Source organism: Mesoplodon mirus, assembly GCF_964341445.2.
Source record: "Mesoplodon mirus genome assembly, chromosome: 1".
NCBI lineage: Eukaryota > Metazoa > Chordata > Mammalia > Artiodactyla > Ziphiidae > Mesoplodon > Mesoplodon mirus.
This window is the reverse complement of record NC_138976.1, coordinates 197,433,715-197,446,331: the sequence shown is the minus strand read 5'-3', so window position 1 is coordinate 197,446,331 and position 12,617 is coordinate 197,433,715. Positions and strand designations below refer to the sequence as shown.

The window sequence follows — 12,617 nt, the reverse complement described above, 5'->3', positions numbered from 1 at the left end:
ACCTTCCCTGATTTGCTTTACTTCTATAAGTTTGACCTTCTGTTTTGACCTAAAGGTGGTTTCTCTAGGTCTGTGATCTTAGAGTGGGAATAGGGTAGAGACCCTGGGGTGGGGTCATGATGAGCTACTGGACCCTTAACTTTTCCTCCCCTTTAGGCCTTTAGATGGTGGTTGTATGTCAGGGGGCTGCTCTTTCACAACTGCACATTTATGGGAATCTGGTACCACTTTGCCTCCTTCCTTGGATCCAGGGATTTTTCTACACCTACGTCCCACCCTAAGGTTCACAGTGTTTGACCATCAGATAGTTACTACCCACAGTCACACCCCTATTCCATTCATCCAAAACTCCTTCTCTGGGGTTAACAGAGTGGAAGGTAGGTGACCCATGAACATAGCCATTCATTTATATGGGACTGGACTCAACACAGCCCTCAGCAGCCTCCCTGATACTCCCCCCACCTACACACACGGAGCTGGAAATGCCATCCCTGCTGCTGCTCTAAAGTCTAGGAGAAACAGAGGTGGGGGAGGGTGATGCTGTACATTTTATTATGCCTAAGCTAAAAGGGGGTCATAGGGCATATCTCAATCCCAGCCTTCATCAGAGAGAGAAGGAACTCTTAAGAGCAGATGTTGGATATTCCCTACCAAGAGATCCAGGGGCAAGATTTCTCCTGTTTCTGAACTCAGAGCCCATACTCTATTCCCCCCAAACTTCCATCCACTTGGCTCTGACACTTCCTGAAGCCTGAATTGCAATGTCCGGCCCTATCGTGTAAACCTATCCACTACAGTTGCATAAAGTTCAAAGTAGCATAGAAGAAGGAGAAAGACTGGTTGAACCAGATCCTTGGGTGTGGGCTTCATAGGTTTTTCCCATCTCATTGTTAGAGTAATTTTGGTTTGTGTAATGACAGAATCATAAGGTGCAATGAAGGGACACGAGACAAGGAGCAAGCTTGTGATGCTACTGTCCACCTCCCTCCATGTCCCTCCATTCTAGAAGACAAAGTGCACAGCACAGACAGCAGCCATTACACTATGCTTTTATTAGAAAAAAATATATATATGTATGTATATATATATATATATATATATATATATATATATGTATTGGGGAACATTAAATATCTTGGATGTGCTAATGAGAAAATCATTTTCTCTACATGGACTGAATTTTTACTTGGAGACATGTTTCCCTACTAAAGGGAAGACTAAAGAAGGATTTTACTGTCGACCAGGCAAGACACCTCCCCAAAGATGACAATGCCTTGGACAGTGTTGATGGTGGGCTGGGGCACCTGGAATCCTTGGCCCATACTGGCAGGTACTAACTGGAAACAAACTCTTCTTGGGGGGCAAGGATGGGAGGCACCTTAGGCCCAGCTGCTCATCGTCGAACCTTACACTTTTCAAACTATGTTGGTGTCTGACTTCCCTTTCCCTGACAGAACAACTCTGGCCCTTGGAGGTGGCTTTATGACTGCAGGCTGTAGAACCCATCATTCTCCCTTGCTCTGGGTAGGAGGTAAGCCTATGGTAGCCGAAACACCCACATACTGGGACTTGGAATTCCAGTTTGTGTTCATTTAACTTTGTGGCATGAAGTCCATGGTGAATTGCTCTTTTTTCTTCTGGGATCTGTCCAACAGCTGTCATGCGTGCCCGACCCTCAGCAGTCTCACTCTTCAAGGTTGATCTGCTTTTGACTGATCCGTGACTCTGGGCAGTGGCTGATATGGGCTTTTTTTTTTGCAGAGCATCTCAACCATTGACTTTTTTCTTGGGGGAAATCCACTTTAAAAATAGCCTCATCCTTTTTCTGAAGAGGCTTTCTGGAGGGCTATGTTTCTTCTCTGGCATGAGCTGGAGACATCTGCTCCCAATAGAGTCTGTTATTCCCCTGACCTGGGCAGGGCGGCTCATACTTCCAGCTTGAGAGGTCCCTAATTCTTTAAACCTTTCTTCATGCTCTCCTGGTTTATGCCTCCTACAGTCCTCTCTTTTGTAAGTAGGGGCAATCATCTTGCTCTGGCTCTTCCATGAGTCTTGGAGTTTTGAAGTTTTGGGCTCCTGCTGCCCTAGGTGGCTCCTTTGGCCTTCCATAAGGCCACTTGGCTCCTGGGAAGCTAACCTGTCTCTGGTGGGGACTCTCTGGGGATGGCACTGAGGCACCTGAGAAGCCAAGTTGTCTGTAGCAAGGAACCTGTGTTTGGGAAAGTCCTGAAGCTGGTTGTCTGACTGTACCTTTACTTTGGAGTTAAACTCACTAGCAACCTCCATGTTAAGGCATGGCTCACCTGGATGTTGGAAAACAGACAGTCTAGGTAGTAGGAAACTTCTACTGGCCCCTGGCACCTCTAAACTCCTCATATGTACATTTGTGGTTTGGGATTTTGTCAACACTTTGGTTTCCAAGGTAACACTAGACTGTGGTTGAAGAGCAGGAGACTCCTTGGCCTCCACAGCCTCCCTGGCCTCTTCACCTCTCAAAGATTGGGATCCTAAGTTCACCTCCATCACTGTTACCCTATGGCAGGGGTCTCGTGAGGCCTGACCACCACTCTCCTCTCTTGGCTCATTCCTGACCATTGCTGAACTTGGACCTGGCTCTAGGCTGTCCCTCTTGACCCATTCCACAGTCTCACTCTTCCAGGTTCTGCCCACAAGGCTGAGTGTGAGGGACTGAGAAGGTGGCCTTCCCTCCTGTCCAGTCAGAGAAGCCTTTGAGGGCCCATGGTAGTCAACAGGTGGAACCACTCCCAGGGTACTCTGGATTTCCTTACACACAGTTGAGCGGACAAGGAGAGGCCTCTTCAGGGTAGGAACTGACTCTTCTGTTATCACCTTCTCTCCTGAATGAGCCCGAGGAGGTTTCTCCAGGAACTCAGCAAACTTGACTGTTGAGTGGGACCCAGACACACAGGTGGCTGAAGGGGAAGTGGCAAACTGCAGAACGGTGGAGGGTTGGAACTTTTTCGACTTAAAGAGATTTATGGGCTTGAGGACCTTGAGGGGTAGGGTCCACCTGTGCTTTACCCAAAACCTTTATTATGTGCTTCCAGCACCTCTCGAGTGTCTGGATCAAGGAAGGAAACGCTACAGGAGGTGTTCATGCAGGGTTCCGAACCCTTCAAGCAGTATCTTCCACAGGCTCCAGCAGGCACTGCTTTGCACGTCTCACCAGGAGGGTCTTGACATGAGAGCTGATGAACGTTGCCCTTGCCAGGAAGCCTCCCCAGGCAGCTGTAGGAGAGCAGATGGGGCCAGGATGGCCGGACAGGACAGGCAAGGGTGGGCACCTGCAGCCCAAGAACCCTCCTCTGCCCCCACACTGACTTCATAATGCTCCTGCTCTCCCTCACCCTAGGGCCTTAGCCATGCCCTCCCATGGCTCCCCCTCCCAGGGCTGGGGTCACATTATAGGCTCTGGGAGGAAGGAAGACCCAGGAGAGAAGGGGAAAGGTTCTTTACCTTTGCAGAAGTGAAACCAGGTCGTGAGTCCCCTCCAGTTCTTAGAGGCAATCCCTGCAAGCTGGAAATCAGGAGACTGGGTCATGGTGGTGAAGGCAGAGGCCTAAGAGTCTTTCAGGAGGCTGAGTGCAATGGCCCTTTAAGGGAAATCTTTGGAGGATTAGACTCTGGAGCCCAAGTATCAGTGTCCAAGGCCACATGTCCCTGACAGTGATGGTAAGTCTCACTTGAAAAGGGTTTGTCCTTTGCAAAGTGCTTCCACGTTCATTAGGCTCTGTTAATTAGGCTCAGGCTCTGTTTCCTGAGGAATAAGCTCTGCCACTGGCATCCTCAGGGACCGTGAAGCTGGGCCCTCAGGATTAGGAGAGATGGAAGCTAACTCTCGGGTCGCGCAGGGCTGAATGGCAAAGGCTTACCTTTCAAAGATCCACTTTTCTTCCTACTCCTGCTCCTCCCCTTCAGCTTTACTTGATGCTGAGAGATAAGAAAAAGTGAGGGGCTAACACCCAACTCTCACTGTCCTCTATCTAGGCAAGCTGTGTTCATGAACAACATGACTTTCTACATTTAACTAAAACTCTGTGGGGTTTTTTCCCCTTTTACTTATTTTTAAAGTGGATAAAAATATTTTCAGTTTTTCTTCTTTGAAGAGTGCAAAGAATTTTTTTTTTGGGGGGGATGCGGGCCTCTCACTGTTGTGGCCTCTCCCGTTGCGGAGCACAGGCTCCGGACGCACAGGCCCAGCGGCCATGGCTCACAGGCCCTGCCACTCCGTGGCACATGGGATCATCCCGGACCGGGGCACGAACATGCGTCCCCTGCATTGGCAGGGGGACTCTCAACCACTGCACCACCAGGGAAGCCCAAGAAGGATTTTTTAAGTTTTAATCACCATAGATTTCTTCTGTCACTGTTCCTCTGATCAAGAAACACACACATTCTCAGACCTAGATGCCCACGTGAGCTTTGTCAGATAGGATTCTGCTTCCCAAGGCCAGACCTCCACTCCAGCCTCTTCTCTCAGGCTCTCAGGGGCTCAGCCCCAACACAGAGGAAGGTCTCACTTGAGACACCCGCTGTGGGAAGGTGGCTGGTGAACCAGGGCTCAGGGGTCAGCCTTCCTGCAGAGATTGACCTCTTAGTAATCCAGTCCTTAACCATTAGTCACTGCATTTGGGACTTGCCCTGGAGCCCTCTACCATACCTGAACTCCTGGTCTAAGATCTTAGGCTAGAAATCCTCATGCCCACTCTAACCCCTCTCTGGCCTGGCTTTTCCCTAGAAGGATGATGTTCTATACTTTTCTGAGAGTTCCCATCTCAGGAGTCTCGCTACGTGGTTTAGAAAAGTGGAAATAAGAATAAGAAAAAAAGAGAATCTCTGCTGGGATTAGGCCAAAGGTTTCTTACCTTCCTGATGTTTCTATGTTTCCTAGGTGGTGCTAAGAATAGATTACTCTGGAAGCAGTGGAGTAACATTAGGAAGAGCCCCAGTCCACACAGGAACCCAAGGATGATATCAATCACCCAGGAAGTTGGGCTGGATCTCAGCCAGATAGCAACAATGTCTTTCAAAGAAAAGAGATTCTCCATCTTCTGAACTGCATTGCTGCCCTCAGGCAACAGAGCACTGGGAGTTCACTTGATGGCAGAACCCCAGGCCTGCATCACAGAGCTGTGGCCTTGTCACAAGGGCTCCTGAGTGTGGGGGAGGGGCAATAAGAGAAATAGGCTGAATCACTGCCCCTCCTTCCCTTCCCATCCACACCCACAGACACCTGCACCCTCCTGGGGCTTCCAGATCCCTCCTTCCAACTACTCTCATCCTGTCAGAGAGACCTTAGCCAATTTTCTCTTCATTCCATCTGGAACCTGGTTCCTTCATCCATTAGAGACCTTTACTTGAGGCCCACCAACTTGATAACTCTTGAACATCTTAAGCTGACCCTGGAAGACTGGCTGTTTCACAGACATTTTTACTCAGGATTTCCTTTGTCCTCAGCTACAACTTTCCCACATCATGTATGTGTCTTGTGTAAACCCAGGGATAGAACTTGAATTTCTTTTACACTTATTTAGTTTTGTGAATTTTGAATAGTGTATGTTTTGCCTCATTTTCTATCAGAGGGAACTACACACAAAAATTAAAATAATTTATTTTTCAAAATTCATAAGTATGAAAGAATTATAAAGAGTTATGTAATAGGGAAGAACAAATCTGCCTCCACATGAGATCTTTTTTACTTTAATCTTTATGCTTTGTTGCCTGAGCTAACTCTGTCCATCCCTGTGATCCAGGATGGCTCTGCACTTTTTGTAAAACAATGTTGCCTAGAGCCTGAAATATACAGGATAGACTATTTCTAAGGCTCTGACTTTTAAGAGCCCATTCATGGAGATAAAAAGTTGCAGAACAGAGAATAATAATTGTTTTGTTGGACGTTTACAGGAACACATGACCTGACCAGGATCTGACCCATCTGGCCAGCCTCTAGAACAAAGGATCCAACACCAAGATATTTGCAACAATTAGTCATGCCCCTCCCTCACCTTGCCTTTAAAAAGGCTTTGCTGAAAGCCTTCAGGGAGTTTGGGGTTTTTCCTGGGCATGAGTCACATGTCTTCTTGCATGGCACTGTGTAAACCTTTCTCTGCTTCAAACTCTGATGTTTCAGTATTTAGCCTCACTGTGCATCAGGCACACAGACTTGCATCTGGTAACAGTTAAACCTTCAAATGATGTTTTTGTAAGTTTGTAGTGTTTATAATTCTGGAGTTAGTAAATCTTTAAACTGCACAAAAACTTTTGGGACACACTGCAAACACGCACACACACACGTACTCATGTTCCTTAACCAATCTAGTACTTTCAAATCCAATAATCCATAATTTTCTACTTAAAAAAAATCTTTCATAAGTTGTCTCAACCCAACTTCTTAGTTTGCAATGATAAGACAGTCCCCACTCTCCAGATAAATTTTGAAATATGTGGTCTTAATCCATTAGGGCTGCTATAACAATATACCATAGACTGGGTAGATTAAAAACAACAGACATTTATTATCACAGTTCTGGAGGCTGGGAAGCTCAAGATCAAGTCACCAGTATGGCCACCTTGTAGTGAGAGCTCTCTTCCTGGTTCACAGCTGGAGCCTTCTCTCTGTATCCTCATATGATGGGAGGAGGCTAGAGATATCTCTGGAGTCTCTTTCATAAGGCACTAATCCCATTCATGAAAGCTCATAAGCACTTTTGCATGGCCCCGCCTCCTATCTTTAAGAGGTAGGATTTCAACATGTAAATTTTGAGAGAACATTAACATTCAGACATGTGCACTCATTCTATACCCGGAAGCTAGGAATGGGTTAGGGTGAGCCAAGGTCCTGACCCTAAAGGGTTCTAGGGTGAAGAGTAGGACTAGGGGTCAAACCCTTGGGGCTGAGCCAGGTCTTGAGCAGCCTCTTCAGATATTCCTAGTGTGTTATGGATGTATTCTCTTTTCTGAGTGTGCCTTGCCTTTCCTGCCCCATCCTCCCAGGCCCCTGAAGCTTCAAGTCCAGCCTGAACCATATAGAAAGGGAGCTTTGAGTCTTACACAAAATTCCCTTATGACGCCGCTTTCTATCCCTTAGCAGTAACACAAGATTCACTGAAGGATTCACATGGTAAATATGTCTTAAAGCCCCATGAGGGCTTTAAAATAATGTGTATTCTCTGCTTGTTGGTCATAATTTTATACAGTTTTAGTGGGAACGTGGGCATGTGAGTTTATTTGGCTATATTGCCATGAATGTGCACTTTCACAAACGTATCTCCTACATCTACTATTTTTCCTACAGTCTTGCCCTCCCATATGATATTCTCACCTTAATTCAACCTTTTATCAAAATTTAGACTTAGGTCTGTCACCATGTGGACATGCTTTGTAACAAAAGAGCTTCAACCGAGGAGGTCAGTGGAAGGCCTGGACCAGCTATCTTGGTTCCATGATAGTAAGCAAAGGATCGCAAACTACCAGGTTAAGCTTAAGCACAAAGCAAAGTTGATTTAAGCATAGGTACACTCTCAGAGTGGGAGAGAGAGAAGGAGAGAGAAAGAGCAGGCTGTTTCTGAGAACAGGCTATTTCAGCGAAGTGAAGCAAGCCCAAAGCAAAGTATATCAAAGCAAAGGTACACTCTCGGGATGGGGGGGGGAATGGGTGTACTGTTTCTGCAAATTGAAAGCAGCATTCCTATAAAGGCTTACGAGCGCTTTTTTTTTTTTTAAAGAAGATGTTGGGGGTAGGAGTTTTTATTAATTTATTTATTTATTTTTGCTGTGTTGCGTCTTCATTTCTGTGCGAGGGCTTTCTCTAGTTGTGGCAAGCGGGGGCCACTCTTCATCGCGGTGCGCGGGCCTCTCACTATCGCGGCCTCTTGTTGCGGAGCACAGGCTCCAGACGCGCAGGCTCAGTAGTCGTGGCTCACGGGCCTAGTTGCTCCGCGGCATGTGGGAACCTCCCAGACCAGGGCTCAAACCCGTGTCCCCTGCATTAGCAGGCAGATTCTCAACCACTGCACCACCAGGGAAGCCCCTTACGAGCACTTTTAAGGAGCATTTGGCAGAGAGGCAGGGGTGAGTGACAAGGATCATTATTTGATTGACAGTCCTGAGCTATGGAACAAGTTTTCTGCTGCGCATGCTCTCATCCTTGAATCCCCAAGAAATGCCTACTGGGTGGGGGGAGGGGCAAAACCACATGTAATTTATTGTAATTATGGTATAATGAGTTTGGATTTACTATAGGTTATACGCCTGTCTGGTCTGGGCATGCACAGCCTGGAGAAGTCCCCTTGTGTTACTGTGCCTCTCTTTATCAGGATAAGCTGCCCACCACCAGACCATAGTTTCTCCCGTTCTGGGTGGAGTCAAGGGAGAGTCCCCAGATGGCTGCGTGTGACTCAATTTCTTCTTCTTGTCTTTCTCACCACTGTCACCTCCTTGCTGCTAATGTCTGACTAACTACCTAACAGGTCTTCTTTGCATTCATATTTGCTCTCTAAATTTTCTCTATTACTTTATTTTCAATATGTTTTGTTTGATGGGGGTTTTTTTTGGAAATTTAAAAATCTTATGATAACATTTACCTTGATTTATTTAATTATTGTTCTACTGTTATTGATTTCTGCCATCTTATTTTATGCTTTATTTTCTACATTTTCTTTATTGTTTCTTTTTTTCCCTTCTTTGGCATCTTCCATTTTACAGGTCAAGGGTACTTATGTTTGTGTGACATTTGGGAATTTTTAATATTGTAATGGTTTTATATCTTGAATTATGTTAATTTTCTCCTCAATTTCTTACCCGTGGATGAAAAGTGTTCCCTGCCATATCAGTAGACAAAGGATGTTGCAGTCATCAAGTCAGATGTCAAAGCAGGAACCCTCAACTGTGCACCTTGAGGGGATTCGGGATGGAGAAAAACAGGGTACTGATTCTAGAGTTAAGGTGCACATCAAAGGAATGATTTCACGGAGCCCAGATTCTTTCATCTTCTCATACATAGAAAAGTGCTAAAGTCCTTAACTTGAGATGTCTAGTTTTCTTTAATTAATAGTAACCTTTTGATGTTCTGACTACCTGGTTTTGGTTGACTCCTCCCTTAGGTCTTCTGAGCAGTTCCTCAGAGTGATCTGACAGGCTGTGTTCTGGGCTTAAGTCCTCAGAAAATCTGCCAAATAAAACATAATTCTCCTTTTGGGTTGTGCATAGTTTTCAGTCAGCAGTCTTGGCAACCAATGAAGGGGCCCAGAGCAGACTTTTCTTCTTTGCCTGAACTCTATGAGGATCCAGAGTCCTGGCACCAGCAGAGGCTTCTTGGGCCTGTCCGCTTTCTCAGAGAGTCCAGACGAATTTGGGTGAGTATCTCCTGGTTCTTGGATCTCCAGTTTTGGTTGATGATCCTAAGTTGTATGCAGTGGTGTTCAACTCTTCTCTTGAGTAGTAGGTTATCCTTGAAACTTGGTTTCAAGAAGAAGTACTTGGGTCATCCTCAGTGAAAGACACTGGGAAGATTTTTACTCAGTTTAAACACTGAGGGCTTATCCTCAGTAGAAAAACACTGGGAAGACTTTTGCTCAAGTGGGTTAGCCTCACTTAAAAGACACTGGGAAGATCTTGCTCAGTGTAGACACTGTGTGGTTTATCCTCAGCTGAAAGACTGGGGAGACTTTGCTCAGGTGAAAGACACTGAGTAAAAGTTGGACTGGGTAATTAGGTGGAAGACTAACCTGTCTTCCTTGAATTGGCTACTTTAATAGAGTTTGTCAAAATAAAAGTGATCTTCACAAATTGAACTCAGAATGGGGAACTTAGCTTTCGATACAAAAGAAAAAGGAACAACAGATTTCCAGCCTCCAACGGATATCCTGGCCAGGTTTATGTCCATACAAAATTTACATTTACAAGTGCTTACTTACATGGGACTTAAAGAAAATCTTGCCCTAAAAATGACTAAGATAGGACTCTTTTATTGCATATGCAGTTAAGTTAGAAAAAGCTGGCTCGATAAAAACATCTTTTCAGAATTCTGACTTCAAAAAAACAAAAGGCTTTCTAGGGGAAACTTGCATTTCTCTTCCCGGGTCTTTCAAATGTAAGTGTTCTGATATTCTTCTGTGTGTGTGTGTGTGTGTGTGTGTGTGTGTGTTTTGAGAACTTGGTCACTACCATCCAAAAGTACTTATATGGTGTACATTTGGCAGCCAGTCAAATAGACTGGGATTCTGAGCAGTCTTTTGTCTGACTGTACAACTCTCAGGGGCTTTTTGCCATCTTAACCTTCATTGTGTCAGCCTGTACAACAAAGACCATTACTTTCTTAAACTACTTTTGGGAGTAAACTTTCTGGATCTTATTTAGACAGCATCCTTTACACTCTTTTGTGGGGAAGCCACTTGCGTCTTATTGGTTTGAGTCACTATTAAGGTATACCTCATTTATGGCCAGATGATGGATCCTTCAAATTGGAGAAACTTCTAAATTGGTAAATTTTTAGAGAGCTCTCATTATAAACAGCTGTTTCATTGGCTCCTATGGGGGGGCGGAAATGCTGGAAATTAGTCATATAATGGTTAACCTAAAAACTCCTTTAGTTTCAAACAAACCCAAAAAATTGGTTTGGGAAACCTTATTTGTGGTCTCTGCTTCCCCTAAATGGGTCTTACAGATGCTAATAAAAACATTAGAATAATTATTGTTAATTAGGTTAAGTAACAGGGAAAAAAACTGAAGGAAAAGCCTAAAAACTTTTTCCCAACAAGGTGGAAATTTTAAAGGGACTTCTCCTAAATGAATAAGAAATCTTTAGATGGTTATTTTAAAGTGGGATAAATAAAACAGACATTAATGAGATAAATCAAAGATTGGATACAATACTGCCTAAGATTGGATGGGCCAAAGGGATCTCCTACTTGTCATCAACATTAAAGGGCCAGACCCAAACAAGTCTGCCCTATTTACCCCAGTTTAAAGAACGTATATTTTATTACATGTAAATTTTATACACGTAAAATTACACTGAGATACCTGACCAACAATTACTTGGGGCAAAAGTTAGACCAATTAATCAAGTTAAAAGATTGACAAAAGTGCCTGAGTCCCTTGGTTCAACCACTCCCTGGGGACCCCAGAGTCTTTATAAAAATTGGTATGTTTAAATGGGCATTGTGTAAGATAATTACCTCTCTTTTGCCTAATTATATTGTGTGGGATAGACATGTTTCACTGGGGAATTCTTCCCCTGCCTGATATTATAAGACGGCATATGAAGGAAATATTAATTAAACATACTAAAGGAAACCAGTGGGATTAGCTGAGCCTATACAATATAAAGTAAGAACTGACAGCTAATATTTAAGGGATAATAAAAATAAATAATGGAGACCTTACTCTGGGTCTAACCTGTGCACTCAGAAAGAGGGTCTTTGTTGAATGCCTTATGCAAGTTTAGAAGGTATGATCAATTAAACCATAAAGTTCTAGACTATAGAATTCTGAAATTTCAGTCTAGTTGGAAATCTTCTCACTGATACAGAAAAGCAAGTTAAAGAAAACGTAGTTGGGCAAATCAATCTTTTAATATTATTTAGGTGACAGGCCAGTTCTTTGGGGAATTAAAAGCAGCTGTCTTTGTCTTGCAAATCGGTACAAATCAGAAATGTAAATACAGACCACAATGACCTGAGCCTAATTAGCTAAATTAGGTAGAACCTGAAACCAAGGTTAAAAAAGGGGAAAAAGTGGCCTTTTAAAACTCAAACTGCTGATTAGTCAGTCAAGAAGACGGAGGAGTAGGAAGATGTGGAGTTCATATCTCCCCACAAATGCATCAAGAATACATCTACAAATGGAACAATTCTCCCAGAGCACCTGATAAACACTAGCAGAGGACCTCAGGCACCTAAAAGGACAAGAAAGATCCCCACGTAAGCAGGTAGGACGAAAGAAAGAAGAAGGGAAAAGGAAGAGCAGATGAAGTGGGACGTGACCTGTGACCCTGGGCGGGGGAGCGGAGCTGAAGGTGAGAAGAGGTTCCCGCATCTGGGGAAGCAGCGGGGAGAGAAGCTGGGGCAGAAGGAGAAATTTGGTGGCTCAGAGAACAGTGCAGCAACCAGTCTGTGGCAGGCAGGAGAGAGTGAGGCCTACACAAGTGGTCTGGCCACAGCTCTGCATGCCCCAGCCACTGGGGACCACTGGTGCACACGGGGGGCTGAGTGTTGGAATGTAGGGTTTGAAGAGCAGACCCAGGAAGGGGAATGATGTTGGCTGTGAGGAGACAGCTCAAGGGGATAGGAGTGAGGAGCTCCACAACAAGGAATGCTCCTGGAGAAAGCCCAGACCAGCAGAGAAGCAAAGTGCCACTGCTGCGTGATGCACAAAGGGCGGGGCCCCCATTGCAGCCTCTCTCCTCACGCACTGGCCCCTGCCTCCACAGGCACTAGGAAGGGCTCCTGCCAGAGTGGCTCACGGGCCCCCAGCCATCATCACCTCAGCACTCTCCTGCTTGGGTGGCCCATTTGCCCAGCTTGCCACCTTGACTCCCTCCTGCCTGACAGGCTCGTACATCCCATAGCCACCCAGCACCCTCTCACCTGGGCAGC

At 45.1% G+C, this 12,617-nt stretch overlaps 1 pseudogene across 1 annotated transcript; it reads right to left on the bottom strand.

The window, feature by feature from the left end:
- Positions 1-1,207: 1,207 nt before the first annotated feature.
- Positions 1,208-3,119, bottom strand: LOC309807029 (spermatogenesis-associated protein 31A6-like; annotated as a pseudogene). Its single transcript has 2 exons — positions 2,245-3,119; positions 1,208-2,115 (listed from the first exon to the last, which is right to left on the bottom strand). The product of its transcript is annotated as a spermatogenesis-associated protein 31A6-like (transcript).
- Positions 3,120-12,617: the final 9,498 nt, after the last annotated feature.